This window comes from Pempheris klunzingeri, chromosome 8 (assembly GCF_042242105.1).
Source record: "Pempheris klunzingeri isolate RE-2024b chromosome 8, fPemKlu1.hap1, whole genome shotgun sequence".
NCBI lineage: Eukaryota > Metazoa > Chordata > Actinopteri > Acropomatiformes > Pempheridae > Pempheris > Pempheris klunzingeri.
The window spans coordinates 9,942,490-9,956,245 of record NC_092019.1 but is presented as its reverse complement, the minus strand read 5'-3'; the positions used below and the strand labels follow the sequence as shown (position 1 = coordinate 9,956,245).

Genomic DNA, 13,756 nt, shown 5'->3' with positions numbered 1-13,756 from the left:
GGCCTGCAATTCAGTTTACTTATTTCAACTTCACAAAACTATTCTGTGAAAGATTAGCAGTTCAAATTCTTAGAAATGGACTGTGATGGTGAATAGTTGGATGTATCCTTACTTTAGCAGGATAAATCTAGACATAAGACTGCAATACAAAACAGTTTTCCCTTTAAGTGTGTAAAATTCTCAAAATGAAGGGGGAGAAATAAAAGACTTTACTGTAGCCTTGGCAGCAGTAAATGCATTAAAGGTTAAGGCTGTGCCATTCAAGTTCTTTATTTCCATATTTATGACTGAATATCCCACTGCAAAATATCTGTGAATTTAACTCAAGTGGCAAACTCTACTCAAAAGAGGAATAAACATTTCATTGAAAAGGCAGCGCACCGGCTTCATGCTCAGAACCCCTGAAGCAATAAGAAAGCCCCCTAAGGATTCATAGATGTTAACAGAGTTGCATTCAATTTTTTCACAGGAATGAGGGAAGTTTCTTCTAATGTGCCTCTCAGTTAGATAGACTAGTATGCTTCAATTATGTTGGTTCTGTTTAGCAGCACTCTGCTGAAATAATCCTCCACAGGAGACCAAAGCCTGTGTGTGCGTGTGTGTGTGTTTAACTACAGTGTTGGCAATTAAAGAGGGTTGATGCAGGCAAGGGTTTGACAAAGACTGCTCCACTTTGCGATTGAGACAGAGGAAAAATAAGAGTGACAGGGACAGAAAAAAAGTAATACACATATGTTATATGAATTACATAATAGGAATTCAAGACATCATTTCATAATTTCATAAACTCTTTGGACATATAGTTCCCCAGAATGCCTCTGTAAATGCTGCGAGGTTTGATTGCTCATCATAGTTTATGGCTGTATCTTTCCTCTGTGCAATAACGATGCCTGTGGATCCATTATGGCCTTGGTAATAAATTTGCAAATCTTGATGGCAGAGTACATGCATGACCAACAGAAGATCTCTTGAAGAAGTCCAATACTCAAATGTTTAATTTACAATAAATTTTCCTACGATCAGTGCCCAGTAGCTAGCAAGTCTCTCCTACATTATATCAGAAGTCTCTTAATAAACACTAGAGTCTCACATCTTTTACATTCCTCTCGTCTCATGTCCACAAACCCAAGCAGAAGAAACATACAAACAAGTACTGCAGGGCTGAAATTGCTCACCGTTCATACATTTGATTCCACCGTAGTTATGGAAAATGAAACAAATACTGAGCTATGCTGTATACTTCAAAATAAATGGTAAAGAAGGTAAAGAAAGAATAAAAAATGTTTAGTTTTACTTTAGTGCTGTGGGAAATTATATATATATGTGTGTGTGTGTGTGTGTGTTGGGTGAATACTGAGAAAAAAAAATCTGCTTTATGTGGCTCATTCTGAGCATAAATATTTCTTTTATCCATGGAGGATTCTCCTTTGCATGCATGAGAGCTGCCTGACTTCAAGAGTGGGAGTTCCAAATCTGGTCGACTGTGACCAAAGCCATCTATGTAATCAGTAACTTAGAGAAAGCAGAACAGCTCCAGTAAGGAAGTCTGAAATATTCTACCTTTCTTGCTGAGTCTGAATATCTCTGTTCGTCAGCAGGGATTTTCCTTTGGCAGGGTGTCCAATACACAGAGTGGCACAGTTGCCTTCCCACACAGGGCAACTGGCTTTCAATGTAATCCTTTACATTTGGGGGCATGTTTGTGTGTGTGTGTGTGTGTGTGTGTGTGTGTGTGTGTGTCTGCATTTATGAAAGCAGTGAGCAACAGCAACATCAAAGGCGTAGAGTCACATGTAACAGCTGTGGAGCAAGTCATTGATCTTAGAATCATCTTTGAGCTATGTCACTGAGATCATCAAGGCCCTCTGCTTCTCACAGACCTGGGTAAACTATAGTTTCACTGCTTTTCAACATAGAGCATATGAAAATTGATACAGGTTTTGCTGGCTGTAATCATTCCTCCTGTTCAAATTAGCAATAAGAAAGACACAAACACAGCAACTATTCTAGCCATTAAGCACTTGTATACATAATGTAATCATACATACCCACATGCTCCACTGATAGAAATCTCATTGTGTTCTTTGAGTTTTATTTTGCAAACATTACTTGTCAGATGGTTGAAAGCATGGAGTGTGACCTTATTATCATCAGAATAAGACATATTTGACTATACTGTGTGCTGTCCATGAAATCAAGATTTCAGTTTGCAAGGGCTCAAACAATTGTACCAATCAATACATCTTTATTTATATAGCACCAATTCATAACAAGTGTCCTCTTAAGACGCTTTCCATAAAGAGCAGGTCTAGACCAAACTCTTTAGTTAAGAGAGAGACCTTCAAAATTAAGGATTCAAGAATCCTCACATCAGCAAGCATCAGGTACCGTGGAACCATGTTTGTTTGTACACAGTGACAAAGTGCAGCAGTTACATTCAGCAGGACTGCTCTATGCACATTAAGAAATAATGGGACACAACATCTTAATGAGGCCTTTGTTAAACAGGGAATTTATATACCCAATTGCTGAGAGAAACCGTTACGAAAGGAAAAACTTAAAGGCTCTCAAAATTGTGAATACCCAAGCGAAGACTCAGCAGTGAAACACTGTCAAAAGCTAATTAGGTTAAAGCTAATAAAGGGTCCATTATACATCCAATTTACACTAATTCACCGTCGGTAACTCAAACACATCCATCGCCATGTCATGTTAAAGTTACTGTTAAAGAATCTGAGAATCTCTCATACAAACAAATTAGTTCCAGAGCAAACCTGAGGCTATGCTCCGCTGTGCTTTAAGCTCTTACTGTGGCTGCGGAGTTTGTCATTATTAACAATAACTTGCTATCTACACACTCAAAGGATTTCAATTTTCACTCTACAGTTACCCTGTGTGTAGCAGAATTTCCTTTCACAGTCTACGCAGACAGCACTGACACGATCCTATTCTCCCTGTTTGTAAGACATAAAAAGATTTAATGATAAAACAGAAGATTTCCTATCCCTGTGGTCAATGTGGTTACAAGCTAATTTCATCCAAAGACAATATGTCTCAGCATGACACGGTTTTCCCCGATTTCAGCATAAAGTGGGTCAACTGTTCTGTTTCGGTACACTTTTTCATACAGTTTGCAGCTACAGTAACAACGGGAATCAGTGCTGATTTGTGTGAACAAGAGGGATGCCATAACCTCTCCTCCACTCCTCCTCCAGTCGCTGATTATAATGCATGTCTGTGCCTGCCTGAAAATCCCTTTTCTTTGTATCATTTATATTGTCTCAATCCAGGGAAATCAAGAGTGAGATGGGTACAAAATCAACAGGGGCATCGTGTTGGGTTATTGAAATCACATTACACTTCACCACACCATCTCTAGACACAGTTGGCTGGAAAACCATTTATTTGCACAAGTACCTCCGGGATATGAAATCAAGTGCTTTGGAGCACCCACATGTAAATGAACTCTGCTTGACTTTGCTCAAAGTTGCCGTTTGCACAAAGTTACTTCTCAGTGTCAGTCTCTCACTCTGCATGTTGCAAATGACTCACCTCTCTCTCTCTCTCTGTCCCCTCTCTCCCTCTATCTCTTTGTATCTCTCCCCCCCTCTCTCTCTCTGTAACATCTGTCATGAGCTGGAAACAGCTTCACACCAACTGTGCTTCTCCCTGACTGTGTAGCCTGCCTGCCAGCCAGTCAGCCTGTGTTTTCAGCCCCATTAAACCTCATTGCTGCATCATTATAGCAGGTCTGCACCTCTTTTCGTGATACTTCCTGGTTACCCTGCAATGCAATAACACCTGCTGAAGAGCTAGAGGGTAAAGAGAGGGCAAAGCAATGGTTAAATACCTGTGAAAAACACCGGCTGGGCCTGTAAGCTAGATGGATGGATATGAAGTGAGACGGTACTTGAATGTCACATTTCGTCGCAATCCCGCTTGCATCTCAAATGGCAACACTTCACATCAAAAATGACACATCACAGCCTCTGACAACCCTGAGCGGGAGCGAGCGGCTATTGAAAACGGATGGCTGCAAAGATGAGGAAAAATTAAGTGAAGACACAGGCCGACAAATGCTTTGAAAACAACTAGCAGAGCACTTTCGTGAAGCAGTAGCATATGATTGGGGAAATGAGACATTCTGTTCATTATGTGTTGACTCCTTCCTCTTACCTTTCAAGCTTGTTTTATGGGTAATCCTGCTCATTTCCTCTTTTAATCCATCTATTCTTCCTTCTCCTTTGCCCTCCCTCTGCCCACCCCCTCCCTATGCTTGCCTTCCTCCTTTCTCATGCTCACCCTCCTCTTCCTGTCCTTTCCTCTGTTCCCTACTCGCCCCTCCCCTCCCTCAGATTAAAACCTAATCTCCTATAATGGTAGCCTTGCTGTCTAAAATGCTATCTGAATGCTTAATTAATATTTAAAGAGCAGAATTTCCCCCCTCTCCCCTTTATTTCCTTTCTCTCTTGCTCTTCTCCCTATTCCAGCTCTTCCATTTTCCTTTTGATGCCATCTCTCCATTCTCCAACTCCATTCTCGTTCATTTCCATTCATCCCTCACTCCAAACTTCTTCATCTCTCTGCATTTGTGCCATCCTCCATCTTCCTCCTCCTCAAGCCAAGTTCTAATCTTTCATAATGATTGTCTGGGTGTCTAAACGTTCTCTAACGGCTTAATCAATACTTAATGAACATACCATAAATACTTTATGAACCCTAAACCCTGAAATCCCCAGGGTATCATTAGCCGTAGAGATATACACTTTTTCTCCATCTTCATGATGACTAAAGGCTCAGTGAAATCAACACTGGATACTGATTACCTCATGGTTTAGTCTCTGGTCAGTTCATATTACTGTGGGCATGGAGTTTGGCTGCCGCTGCCACTGATGTACATGTGTTTTCTCTTGTGTAGGAGACAACAGACATGTCTATTTGATTTTAGTCAGTTGTACATATGATGCATGTCCCTTTCAACTTCTGAAAACACCACCCTCACATCACTGTATATATTTTCTGTCTGATGCAGGGTCAACTGTGGCTTTACCTACCAACTTGAGTGAATTATAAAAAAAGGAAGTATGTAAACATGATCTAGATTCCTGAACCACTGCTGCATGATTAAGCCACCCAAAGGCCACTGTAATGGAAGTGTTTTGTTTCTTAGTTAAAAGATCCAGGAGTCTTTAAAGAAGTTGGTTTAGTCTGCAATAATAATCACCTTTACGAACTAAGTCACTGTTGTCAGATCCCTTCAGCTTTCAAGAAATAACTTCACACTACTATTGATTCATGCATTGAGTAAATTCTTGGTTTTTGCTGCGGTTAATTGGCTACAAAGGTCACTTATCTTAGCTAATGCTCCAGCATCATTAAAAGTGGAGTTAGAGGCTTTTCAAGAGACGGCGTACTTCTAAAAAACATTTGGTAGAAAAGCAGTTTTCCTCTTTGTGGCTCTCTAGTGGCTGTGAAGTGGCAAAGAAACTGGCTATTCAAAGAAATGGCATCACACTTGACTAAGTGAGAGACTGACTATGTTTCAGTGTTTAATTCAATTTTGTGACGGGAAAAACGTTTTTTCTCCCTCTGGCTTACAACACTGCTAACGTCTTCACACTCTGCGTGACTCATTTAAAGCAATAAGAGAGGCCTTTCTAGATAATGGGACTACATACACACAGTTCTCTCATTCTCTAGTCACACATGCAGTTATTACTCAACTCGCCCATTTATTTGCATGTTTGCCTGTACTTCTCTCCATTCCTATTTTTTTTGCTTTTGCATTGCTCTCTTTTATCTGTTGTCTTTGCAATTTTAACATGGCTTCTTCCCTTCTCATCTGATCTTACTCTTTTTTTTCCCAAACCATCTCTACTGTGTGTATTAAAAGGCCAGTAATTCATCACAGAGTCAGAGCAGAGTGCAGCCCCTGCTGCACACCAGTGTGCAGGCTGCCTGTCTGCCAGCCATCCAGAGCTGGAATCAATCACCCAATCCTGAGACATTGAAACCATCAGGGAGGGTCAGGCAGAGATAGAAGGGAGAGAGAGAGAGAGAGAGATGGAGAGAAAGCTAGAGGGAGGGAGAAAGGGTGAAGGTGGATGTACAGATAAAAACACCCTGGGTGGATTAAATAAACATATCCTGGGCTGAATGCAGAACAAAATGCCTCATGAGTTGATCAGTTTCCCTTGGGTGTGATTTGAAATATATAAAAAGGCCTCTATAGATGCATAGATAGACTAAACAACATCCTGTTTGTAATGTCACATCTGTCGTGTTGTCGAGTTTTTGTTGTTGATGTAGCTGCTTATCCTTCAAACTGACCACACAAACACAACTTCTGAGCGTGGGCCTGATTCCTAACAGCTGAGTAGAAGTGTTGTAATTTCCTGTGGTTATGTGGTTGTTGTTACTTCTTTATGGCTCTGTCCTGATCTTTTTTCAGCCAAAAACCCAAATGTGGCATTTAGCCTCATTGAAAAAATATGTCTCTTATCTTGTGGGGATCCACCAGAAACACGCCTGTGATCCATTTTAGCTTTAGCTGAAAATGTCTGAGCTTCCATTGTGGGATGCCAATTCAGAGAAATACATTTTTGAGAGGTTATGCTTTGCAATGTAAAACACATGCTTATGGACATACACACAAAAAGAGTTCCTTAGAGTAGACTGTTAAGACCCAGGGCAACCATGCCAGAGCACTGCTATAGCACGTAGAACCCATGCAAAAGGACAACACACACAAAAACCCACGCACGACAGGCATAACGTCTTAAAAACATACATATCCCTCCCTCTCCAGCTCTCTTTCCTTGCTTTTTCTCCTTTTCTGTAGTACTGAATGCTGTAATCAAGGCTAATGGGACTCAGCTGCTGGCCAGTCTAATTACCTGGAATGCAGACAGATGATATGGGAGACAGGCCTACACAGAAACACACACCACTGGCAGTCAAGTGGCTTCCTTAGACACGTATTTTTCTTTCATGCACCTGCCACTCAAAGAAGTGTGTGTTTGTGCCGTGAATCAGCATGTGCTTGTTTGCATGTGGTGTTTATTTCTGTGTGTTTGTTAACAGAATAAACAGTGTATGTGTGCGTGCATGTGTAAATTAATGCATGTGTTTGTTAAAGGTCAGCAAAGGCTCAGGCAAAATTTTCCAGTAAAGTCAGGAATTCCCAGTGAACAGCCTGGTAGAGAAAAGCATGCTGCTAAATTTAAAATCTCTCTGGTCTATATTTTTATATTTTTCATTAACTGAATAATTCTGGTAATTTTCGACCTGAGATATATTTTTTCATCACTTTCAGTCATGTTGTTTACTTCAAACTAAACAATCACTCAGAGTCCTAGCGCAAGTTAAATAACCTTGAGTGAAAATACAAAATTATGTATTTTAAGACATATTTTAAGAGCAATGTTAGAGCAGCATCCAACAAAATTATATACAAAGGGATCACAAACTTGTACCTTTCAGAGTACAGATTGATTGATTGAAATTCTGTCCAGACTTCATAACATTTAACAACAATGAGACTTCCTGTCTCTCCAGATAATTACGCAACCCATCCCAAAACACACCAATTTGTACATATTAAAGCACAGCAGAAAAAAAAAATCAGTGAGTAGGCTTAAATGTACATGGAAACAGGGGGATTTTGAAACAAATCTCTTGGATGTCTGATAAATGTGTCTCAGTGTCATTTCGAGGCCTTGTCAGCCTGATGTCATAGTGTCTGCCGGAGGAGAGAGCAGGCTTCAGGGAAATCCTCGCTCTAAATGATTAATGGAGTCTGGAACCAAGGAGGAGAGTTGTCTTCGACTCTGCAGGTACACACCCTGTTGATGCTTTTGAGAGAGAGGTGTGTGGGTGTGTGTGTGTGTGTGTGTGTGTGTGTGTGTGTGTGTGTCAGTCTACATTTTAAGCTGCATCCTCACAGTGAGTCCTGTTTCATGGTAGTTCAGAGGGACTCATTAATGATGGCAGCTACACATACACACATATAAATATATAAAAGCCGACAATACACACAGCCATAAACAAAGATGTCACACTGGCTTGAGATAATCAAGGCAGAAGCAAAAGAGGAGGAAGAGAAGTGTGGTTGAATGTAAATTAGTAAGTATATAAAAAAGTATTATAAAAGTCGCTCTATACAAGCGAAAGCGAATTATTAACAGGTCAGAGGATGCTTATAATTGAGCATTACTGACATTTGTCTGTATTGCATGCTTGTCTGTATTGTCTTAATGACAAAATGCCAGTATTTGAGTGTCTTAAATGTTGCCAGTGTGTCCAAGGATTAATGCTTTTGTGGACTTTTCTTGTGGTAATAAAGCACCATATCTTATCGTATTGGATCCCAAGTTAATATTAAAATTCAATTTGATTCAATCAAATAAGATAATAAAAACAATGTTAATAAAACAAGATAAAGCATGACAGTAGATTAAATAAAGGTTGAATATGGTCGTAAACAAGGTAGTTCAAAGTGGACCTGAGAAAATGTTTTAAAAATTGCTTAAAATTGCTAAGGAGGGATCACAAGTTATAAAGGAAGTTACTGTAGAAAAGTAAGGTAGAGCAGTTTAAGTTACACTGAAAATTGTGAGTAGTCTCCTAGAGGACCAACCATGTTGTGTGTTACATTAACTTACTGAAGAGGTTTTAGGGTAATAAAAAATGGTGTGTCATCAGTATAGAAACATGAAGTTTATGTTATGTGTTTTTATGAGGCTGAGTGGCAGCATAGATATAGAAAGTAAAAGGAGACCAAAAAGGGATCCCTGGGGAACATGTAAAGGGTCAAAGCTGGAAGAAGCTTCTATGACGACAACAGTAAAACCTTTCCAAGCAATGATAGGTACAATTATGAGCACTGAGGTCTTCTTAATGCCAACAATTTTTCTGAGGCGATCAATGAAATCAAACATATGGGGAAAATGACAATAGAATACTATTTACTATTTACTATTTAAGGAATAAATCACTGGTAACCTGAATGTTTAGGGTCTGAGTGTTATTGTCTGAGTTGAACAGCTTTCACATGCATCATATTTATGTCTCTACGGCTTATTTTTTGCACAGCAGTGGCATTTCTGCTTTATAGACAGTATTTTTCAAAGAGTGACAGAAAATGTGGAGGATAGAGTGGATGAGAAGTGGTCAGTTGGTCAAGTCCAAGACTCAAACTTTGCAATCCTAGGTGCATGGTCTGCAGCCTACAGTGTGGCCCTGCACTATCTACTCTATAGATTAAAAGCAAGTTCAGCTCTGCTCCTAAAATGACTCACATACTACCTACTCTATTTTCCCTTCTTTCCTTTCTCCTTTCACAGAATTGCTCCTTGATTGCCTGTCTGTATCAGAGCATTTCATTAGAAAAATGCAATAAACCAGAAGGCCTGCTGGATTGCTGGATTATCATTGAGGAAGCACTTTCTCGGATAAGGGAAGAGAAAATTAATAAAGAAAGTTTTTTTAGACAAACTTATTGAATGCAGTTTTTTTTTTGTTTCCGGCTCCTTTTTTTCCAGCTAATGGCATGTGGCTTGTCCTCAGACAAATTATTGGGAAATGAAGTTAAGAGCCACAGCCAGAGAGAAAACAAATTAAAGGGAAACTGCAAAATTAAAAAAAGTTTTCGAAAAGTGCAGGCGAGGAGTAGGTTTGTGCTCTTGGCACTGCAGTGATTAAAACATAAAGCACTGGCTCAGACACAAGAATCAGATTGGCTCAGAAGGAAGGAAGAGGCACATTTGATTCTCACCAAAGTTGGTGTTTTTCCCCTAATGTGTTATGTTACATATATGCATGGCAAGATGAGAAATGCTGTTTGAAATATCGTAAAGGAAAATCACAGTCAAAGAAATGTCAGATTCAAATTTTATGGAGTGTCTTGATGATGCCTGCAGAAGTCCCAGCGTGCACCTATTTTATTCTACATTTCAAATTTGGGGGATTTTCGAAACAATTCCTTGAGAGAGGGCAAGCAAAGAAAAGTCCATGTTGGAGTGTAAATGAGGGGCTTCACGGCAAAGGCTACAACCTTATTCTGACCTTAATTGCACTGCAGTATAAGTCTAAAAATGAGACTGTCATATCATCCAAGGGCATATAACACTTGCAGCACTTATAAAAGTTACACAAGCTGGTTGACTTGCTGTATTATGGGGGGGTTAAGCTGTCCATGTCCACCCACACCTTCTGCTGGCCTCGGCTGTAAAGCCCCGGAGGAGAGGAATACTGGTTTACACTTCAATAAAAGACCTTTTTCATCAACTCTGCTTTTCTCACTACATCTGTTCCGCTGCAATCCAGCCATCAAGGTCAAGTTTGTGTATGTGTGTGTGTGTGTGTGAGAATGAATTTGTGTGCTGTAAGATGGTAAACATGACCCAAGTGCAATCAAAATAAAAGCATAACAAAATCTAGTATCCATTTCCACCACAAATTTGAATTGTTATTTTTCATTAATGATTTAATCACAGAAGATTGAGTGAAGAATGAGCTGTTTGCGTCACGCTTACACATTCACACCTACTTTCCTGGACAGATCCTTTTTTGATAAAAGGCCAATGAGCAGCTCTACTGGAGAAGAGGCTTCAGGACCGAGACCTTCAAGGCTCAAATATATATCTCATTTCTTATTCAATTATCCCAAATGTCTATTAAAGTTTTATTTACCTTTAGTACCATTGTTTATGTTCCTCCTGTTCGTGTCTACATCAGTTTAAACACATTCTGTTACAGGGATTTGTTAGATTTAACAAAGTATTGATTTAACAGCAGCTGCATGTATACTTGGCTGATTTTCACACAGAGTAATAGGAGTGACTGAGCAGCAAAATTGGGCTTGGTGGATTCTCTGCCTTCCATACAAGCACACACAAATGTGTGTATACGTGTGTATGTTGTGTATTTTGTGCTTACACCTGACACTATTTCATCCTGATCAATGCCTTTGTCCTACACACCCAAAGCTCAAAAGCTGTGGCCTGTTGCTATGGTTATCTCTATTTGAAACCGGAGGGATTAACCTCCAGGGGAAAGGCTTGGGTGAGAGAGAGAGAAAGAGAGAGAGAGGGGTGCAAACAAGAAAGAAAAAGTGAGGGGAAAAAAAACAACTTTGGGTGAGAAGAATAAACTGACAGAACTTGATAAAGCCAAAACAACAATATGTATCTAGATACACAGACATAGATACAATGACAGATAGATTGATATAGCAATAGAGAGATAGAAAAAATAAAGAAGAAGGAAAGAGATACTATTTGGGACTAAAAGTAATGGAAATTAAGGATTGGAAAGGTTAACAGGTTGCTATGTCCAAGCAGTGCACTTTCTTGTGTATAACATTATCACTCAACAATATACAACCGCAGTGCTTCAACAACATAAACAACAGCCAAACACAGTTATGTGACTGACTTTATTTATCAAAATTACGCTGCCAATTTTATTCCCTTCTTAAATTTCGGGTTGGTTTGCATTGGCTGCACAGAAACCACTGGCACAGATTTCAAAACTAAATATTGGGATTCTCTCATTGAGAGCCTTCCTTTTCATTGGCCTTTGTTGCCGCTTTGTTATGAAAAGCAACAAAATGTGGCCACTGCCATCACACTCTCAGTACAAACAGTTCAGCAAACGATCCTCTTTCTCAAACATAAGTGTGTGAGTTTGAACCCAAAGAACAGTCGGGTCGAAGAACAGTCTTCTGCTACAGAAGACGCATTCAAAGCAACATGTATCAACGTGTAGGGGAATTAATTTAATATGCTGGCAGAGAATAAAAGCATGTAAACTGTACCAGTTTTGCATCAGAAGGTGGCTTTTTGAAGATACAAGTCCTTTGCAGTATGCAGGGTCTCTGAAGATGTGCTTGTGGTGTATGTTGCTGTGGTGCTCAGATGAGAGAGCGGAGCTTTTCTCGCCTTCTTTAGATGTTGTGAGGAGGGCACAGTGGGGCCAGCTGACAGCTTGGTGGACCAAGGTTATTTACTTTTAGAAAGGGAAAACCAGCCTGAGTCAGCAAATACTAAAGGGCAGCCACACACACACACACACACACACTCACACGCGCTAATGCAAAGACACATGCACAAACATGGACATCTAACCGTTTCATCTCTGGTATGTGCGCACACTCTCACACAGATTCCCCACACACACAGCACTGCAACCCACACATACACACACACACCGCCAAGAGGTTAAATAGACTCATCGCTGGAACACCGTTGAGAAAACAGCAGCCTAATTACCATCATATCCTCCACCAAGGACACCTCATGACAGCACACTCACATTCATCTATTCATTTTACCTGTACAAACCACATCCTCCCCTCTTACAAAGCCATTAGGCTCTAACAAGGGTTCTTACACCCTTCCAGCTCAAACTGAGCAGTGTTCTCCCGAGAAAGAGCGTCATTAAAGCTTCGTCATATGAGCACCCACCACAAACTGGCCTGTGTTCTATTTAGGCTTCCAGCAGTACCGTAACCCCAAATTTTACTTGTATAAGATCTAATGTCCAAGAACCCACGACGAACCAGTCAACCAATTAGTAATGACCTTATCACTAACACACACAGTTTCACATTCACACACAGACACAGAAAAGAGAATAGAAGCCCAATTACATATGATTTATTATAATAGCATGCATAGGAGCATAGACCCAAGCACCTCCATATTTAACATTCAGGGGAGCAGCCAGGAATTTTTATCCACTTGCTGGACCATGGCTGCTAATGTCAAATTTGCCTTCTCTAGCCAGAATATGGCCGTTCCTGAAAAAGGACTCCCAGTGGCACTCAACTAAATCCTCTAGGCTCTTGCCATAATCTATCATTTGAAATTTTTAACTCCAACCTGAAGGTAACCTGCAGAAGTACTTTTTTTTTTTTTCTTTATATGAAAAGCAGTCTTAACAAGAAGTCTAGGTTTATTAGCCCTGACTTTTAGAGCAACTCAACTTGACACTATGCTGGACATAATATGCTATCTCTTATAGCCACAGTAAAAAAAAAAAAAAAGATAAACATATCAGTTTGAGTAATCATTAGGCTTCTTCTCTAGGTTTCTTTTTCCCTGAAATTCATTTTTCTTGCAGGATTTGAAAAGAAAATTGATTGAGTGCCTTATATGGTTGGGATGTGATAAAAGATGAAATTTACTCTATGAAGCTCAGTGCAATCATTTTTGGAGTTGTCAAGTAAAATATCCTGCGATGCAAATTTTGAATTCATTTGATATAGTAGCATAAAGTTGACATTTCTACAGTCCTTTATGGAACAAAGGAAGCTTAACTGATCCAAATCTGACCAATCAGAATGTAGCAACTTTTATTTTTTTAGATTTATAGTCCTCATAATTTATTTATCATAAAGTATCATATGCCAATACTTTACTCCAATGCTTATTTACTTACCTATTTAATTATTATCTAATGTATTTCAGTTTAACACTGCCATTACTTTCTCCAGAACAACCTAGCACAGTATGGATGAATTTAAAGATCATCATCCAAACCAGGAAATATTATTGTACAACTTGCCATATAGTTCTGCCATATTTGTTATGAAACATTGCCGTCACCTCCCATATATATGAATGCAAGTGATCTAATTTCATTTGCACTGCTACTAGCTGCTGCTACATGTCTTGGTTACTCCACCAGAATAATCCACAGACTTTACTGTGCAGTTTGGACTAGCATGTGTTTATAATTTAATAAATTCCAT

The 13,756-nt window shown here is 39.5% G+C and overlaps 2 protein-coding genes across 3 annotated transcripts in view; one reads left to right on the top strand and one right to left on the bottom strand.

The window, feature by feature from the left end:
• grb10b (growth factor receptor-bound protein 10b) overlaps positions 1-13,756 on the top strand; it is a 239,135-nt gene that overhangs the window by 140,474 nt on the left and 84,905 nt on the right. The window lies entirely within an intron of this gene.
• LOC139205135 (RNA-binding motif, single-stranded-interacting protein 3-like) overlaps positions 1-13,756 on the bottom strand; it is a 108,053-nt gene that overhangs the window by 36,856 nt on the left and 57,441 nt on the right. The gene's annotated exons all lie outside the window — the stretch shown is intronic.